Genomic DNA, 6,077 nt, shown 5'->3' with positions numbered 1-6,077 from the left:
TCTACCTATTTTATTGCCCTTAAAGTATAAAAAGGCCTTCCACATGTATAAGTATTAAATGCCATGGAGGAAATATTAACCAAGACACATGAAGGCAGTTCATAAATGAAGACATACAGTCAATGGTCACATGCAAAGATTATCCTCAGTAATCGACAGCAATTACCAATTTAAACTAAATGTCCTTAAATACGTGTGCTCTTACTATATGTTATATATAACACGTCAGAATAAATTATTTTTTAACCTATCAGATTGCCAAAAATGTGTCAGCTCCATTTCGAACGGAGAGGCTGGAGAGCCAGCCCTGGGAGCCCCGATTTCCACGGGCAGGGTGTCCCACTCACACGTTCCCCCCACTTCCCACCTCCACTGTGGTCCTTTTACCCATCCAGGGGTTCCCGTGACCCCCCTGAGTTTCGCCATCAGCCCCACAACCTCCCAACTTGGACCCCTGGAACTGGGTTTTCTGGGCTCCATCCCACCCCCAGCACCATCCTCGACACTGCAGTCTCTCCTCTGGCCAGGTGTGGATACCTGCCCTGCAACTGGGAAGTGCAACTTCAGTCCGTTTACGGTCTGTCCTTCTCCCTTCTGGAGCCTCCCCTGTTGAGATAGGGCATTCCCAAAGCCTTCTCAGGGTGCCTAGCCCCAGATTTTCAGCCTTTCAACCCCAACGGCCCCTATTTGGTGAACCCCACCCAAGCTGCCAACCCTCAGCACCTGCAGCCCTCATGGACATCTCTTCCTCCATCCTGAAGGTCTCCCCCACCCGGGGACACCCTCCCCCTGGATGTAGCCACTCACTCTGAGCCTCACAGTAGAGGCGGATGAGCTCAGAAACAAACAGCAGTGCTGCATGGACTCTATTTGTTCACACTGTGTGTATGAGGGCTTTAAAATTTTTATTGAGATATAATGGCCATATAAAATTATATTAGTTTCAATAGTATGACATAGTGATTTGGTATTTGTATATATGGGAAATTATCCTTATCACAAGCCTATTTAACATCCAACACCACAAATAGTCATAAAATTTTCCCTTGTGTTGATAAATATTAAGATCTACTCTCTTAGCTGCTTTCCAATACATATTACACTGGCATCAACTACAGTCACCCCTGTACTGGGTGGATGGCGGTGATCTTCCCCGGGGCACCTTGGAAGAAGCCTGCGGGGGAGGAGATGGACCTCCACTCACGTGCTGGCCAGAGGGTGCAGGATTTCTGGGGATGGCCAATTAGTAAGTGCTGTACTGACCAGTCACTGGGGTGTACTCCTGAAAGCAATATAATAATGTACATCAACTGTAGCTGAAAAATAAAACATAATTTAATTTAAAAAATGTTAAGGCCATCCAAAAACTGTCTTCACAGAAAGATCTACAACAATATTTGCCTAAATATCTAGGCACTGTGGCCCAACAAAATTGAGACATATAATTAACCATCACGCCCCGGCCCCACCTCTGCCCAATGAGCACCCTGGAGCAATCCTCCTCATTCTCCTGCCACCTCCCTGCCAGGCTGGGCTGACCCTGAGACTCTCCCTTGGCCTGGTCTACACAAGGAGGCTCCCAAAACTTGAACTGTCCCTTCCTGGACTGTTCTGGTTTTGGACAGGTGTACCCCATCACTTTGGCAGCCCCCAGAAATACATTTTCCTCAAGAGCCCCTCCACATGGCATCAAGGGCTGTTGGCCATGCCCGTGGGATAGAAGTGGCCCTCCCTGCCCCCTCCTCCTGCTCCCTCTGCACCATAGTCAGCCTGCACCAGGCGGGAAGCCAGCCTTAGAGAGGAGCCCATTGCCCTGCTTTATTTTCTTCCAGAGATTTACACCAAGTGAAGTTACAGTATTGTTCTACTTGTTTATAGTTTCTCTCTCTCCTACCAAAATCTAAGCTCCAGGAGGGCAGGGACTGGACCTCCATGGCCCACCCCACCACCCAGCACAGAGAGGGGCTCAGAATATTTGTCGATAGAACAAAAAACAATTATTTATTTCTCCTTTGTTTGGCCCATGCTGTGCCAAGCTGTGCACATGAGCTGGTTCAGCAGTTTACAGTGTCTGGGGATGTCCACACTCACGCCCAGCACCTTCGCTTCTCTGTCCTTCCCAGCTAGGCCCTCCCTTCCCCGAGGAAAAAAATCACCTTCCGTCTTCTCTCTTGGCGTCTACTCACAGATGACATGAGACCGCACATAGAGAACCCTGAATATTCCATCAAGAAACTACTAGAATTGATAAGAAATTCAGTAAAGTACCAGGGCACAAAATTAATATCCAGAAATTAGTTGCATTTTTATATTCCAACAATTAACTACCAGAAAAGGAAAATAGGAAACAATTTCATTCACAATTGTTTTAAAAGAATAAAATACCTACAAATAAATCTATCCAAGGATCTAAAGGATTTTTAATCTAAGAAAACAGAACTGGCAGAGTGACTTAAAGGAATGGGATGGCTGAGAATGCAAAGAAAACTTTATTTAATAACAGCAATTTAGTATCAACATCAACAATTTGGACTAAAGCCCTGGCTGGTGTGGCTCAGTGGATTGAGCACCAGCCAAAGAACCAAAGGGTCACTTGTTCGATTCCCAGTCAGGGCACATGCCTGGGTTGTGGGCCAGGTTCCCAGTAGGGGGCGTGCCAGAGGCAACCACGCATTGATGCTTCTCTCCTCTTTCTCCCTCCCTTTCCTCCTCTAAAAATAAATAAATAAAACCTTTAAAAATTTTTGGACTAAAGAGATACTAGACAAAAACAAATTTTCCTAAAATGTTTGTAAACAAAGAGGATAAAACAAGAAGAGGGGCTTGACCTGGTGAGAGAATGATTGGCAGTGCAAAAGACACCTCGTCAACAATTTATTTATCAACATTTTGGTAAGAAAGATTTGCTCAGGACCCAGGGCCTCATCTTTCAATCCCAGTTCATAGATCCAAATATTGATAAATTTCTCTTCTCTCCTAGTCTCACTGTTAACCTTCTGGAGCCCGCCCACCACTGCTCAACTCACTGTTGAGTCAGTGCTGCCCAAACTTGCCAAAGGGAAGGGTGTGCTTCTCCTTTTCCACAGGCGGCCTGCGAATCTTGCAGACTCTGCCTGGGACAGGGGGAAAGTGTGTGTGACAACCATTCTGTTTCATCATGTGTAATAGACACAAGAAATTACACCCAGGACTGCACACAGTGGTCAAGAGACAATATACTCCAGTGGGTCCCTACTGTTCCAGAAGGTTACCATAAAGGACACAGGACACTATATAAGCCATAAAGAAAAATTTTCAGCCTTGGCTGGTGTGGCTCAGTGGATTGAGTGCCAGCCGGTGAACCAATGGGTCGCTGGTTTGATTCCCAGTCAGAGCATATGCCTGGGTTGTGGGTCAGGTCCCCCTAGGCCAGGTCCCCAGTAGGGGTTCATGAAAGGAAACCACACATTGACGTTTCTCTCCTTCTCTTTCTCCCTCTCTTCCCCTCAGTCTATAAATAAATAAATAAATAAATAAATAAATAAATAAATCTTTTAAAAAAAGGAAAAATTTTCAGAATGAAGAAGGAAGCTGCTGGACATCTCCGTGTCTGCCATGAGTGATTGCTTTCTGACCTCTGGGTGTATCAGGGGTGAATTCTCCTCACAATCAGGGCTGACAACCCTGGACTTGGCCTCCATCCCCCTCTGAGTCATGTTACAGGCTGGGGTTGAGCATTTAGTGCAGGACACACACAGTGGAGACAAACTTCCTATGATCAGAGTTCCCTCCCCAGATTCCAGCCCTGCACACATTCAACACAGAGGGAAGGACCAGTCTGGTGGGAGAAACTCAGCAGAGAGAGACCAGTCTCAGTCCAGCCCCAACAGACCATCAGCAGCAGCTGCTCCGAGTCCCTGGGGGTCTGTCTACAGCCACAGCCCCTTCCCTTCTCCAACCCAGGGGCCTCACTAGGGGATCCACACACCAACCACTGGCTCAGATCCATTCTTATTAGGCGTACTTAGCTCAGAGGTAAAGATTCTGGCCTGAGAAGCAAAAGGAAATGGAGAATTAATCTGTGTTCACTCCAGAACCAAAGTACCTGCAGTAACAATCAGAGTCAGTGCTGAGAACGCCCAGGCCTCCCCCTCAGGTGACCGATCCACAGCTCCCTGCCCTGGACTGAAATCCCTTCTTTGCTTCCTGATGTGTTGGTGTCACTCCCACTGGATGTGAAGGGAAGGATTTTACCTCTCACTCCTCACTCCACACCTGCAACCGACTGAGGGACCAGCGCTCACTTGCTCTCCCCTGTAAGAGAGAGGAGTGAACAGTGAATGAAGGAGTAAATGAATGATCTGAAATCTCTTCACAGACTGGAAACTAACTGCAGAGTCCTCGGAATTCTGGCCACACAGGACATTATCTGTGTCCCTCCAGGAGCTGAGACCCATGACTCAGACCCTCTGCCTCTCTCTAGAGAAATATCCCTCCGGGCAGTCAAAGGAGAGCTTGCTTCAAACTAAGATGACTTTCCCAGAGAAAAGGAAAAGGAAAGAACACTCATTAATGCCTTTAATGGGGCAGTACAACCTTCATGTCAGCACTAGACCAGGAGAGAATGAGGGAGTAAAAGTGCAGACCCTTCCTACAAACAGAGATGAAAAATCCCTAAAGAAAATGCTGCTAAGATCCACCAGGATTTACCAAGCTGACTTGGGTGCCCAGGAATGCAAAATGGGCTTATGAGTCATGAGTCAACTAGACCCTTTCACCACATTTACAGGTTCACTAGAAAATAATGTATAGTGACAACAAGAGAGGATTAATGACCCTGTGACGGCCTCCACACCCACTCGCACTGGGACACAGCAGACACCAATGGCAAACGAGGAGAAGGGAGCTCCTTGGCCTGAGGAGGGGCCCACAATGCTGTAGCCCCCAGATGCCCTGCAGAGTCCCTGATGTGTCTCACTGGTCAGGAGGGAGGGAGCTGTCTGTGCTCACCCCCTGGACTCCAAGCCTCTAGGCCTCCACCTCCTACAAGACTAGCTCATGGGGACAGCTCAAGGGTAGGGGCAGAGCCACAGTCAGACTGATGACAGAAGCCCTGCTTGGGGTCAGAGTGTCCAGAGGAGACCTGGGCCTCAAGGAGGGCAGCTTCCTGGATGGGAGGACCAGGCTGACGGCTCAGATCTCAGACCAAAGACGGGAGGAGCTGGTGCTGGGTCTTTCCTAGAAGTGACTGTGAGGTGACCTCAGGCCTGTGACACACAGCAGGTTTCCTGAGTGCACCAGAGACAGAAAGGGACTGCGTGGGCCACTGTTCTTGTAGCTGATTGGGGCAAACAAGGAAACTGCGAGCTGCATATTGGCTGGCCAGCACCGACCCAGAGCTGGTGCTTATCCAGGGACAACTCAGGGAGGAGTGGACAGGCTCCTCTCTAGTGGGGGAAACTTCAGGTCTCTGAGGAAGGAAGCTGCTGTATATTCTACTGTGGGGAGGGCAGGGACAGGTAAGGGGGTGATCCAATCCTTTATGGCCATGGGCTCATGATCACTTCCCCCAGGGACCACACACAGGATGGGGGCATCAGGGCCCTGAGTTTCCTGCCTACACTATTTCCCCCTTTCCTTAATGACTCAGGTCCAGAGTTGGTTTTGAATTCCAATCTTTGTTGCCAAATCTCCAGTGTGAGGTGTTTCTTGGGGATGCTGATGTCTATTACAGGAGCTCTGCCCTGGGAAAATCTAAAGAGCATTGGAGATCTGGGGGCTGTGGAATAAAACACTTGCATTTATTTGTCTCAGGTGGTAGCAAAGGACCTCAGAGGTTCAAGAAGGAGCATGAGCACCCCCTAGTGGTTGTAGATGATTCCTGCTAGAAGAGTGAAATGGGAGGAACTATTGAGAAGTTAGGGCTGACCTTGAACAAAGGGCATATTCAGAGTCAGAAGGACTGGAATGAAGATGAAAGACTATGGAGATTGAAGTGGGGCAAAGTCTGGAGAAGTGAGAACCGCAGGGCCAAGGCGGCCTCCTGGGAAGACTGGGGACAGGACACCCAGCAGGGCTCTCTGTCTCCTCAGCAGGGA

The sequence above is a fragment of the Phyllostomus hastatus genome, unplaced genomic scaffold (assembly GCF_019186645.2).
Source record: "Phyllostomus hastatus isolate PE091 unplaced genomic scaffold, TTU_PhHast_1.1 phas_contig_277, whole genome shotgun sequence".
Taxonomy (NCBI): domain Eukaryota; kingdom Metazoa; phylum Chordata; class Mammalia; order Chiroptera; family Phyllostomidae; genus Phyllostomus; species Phyllostomus hastatus.
Note: the sequence above shows the minus strand (reverse complement) of the source record.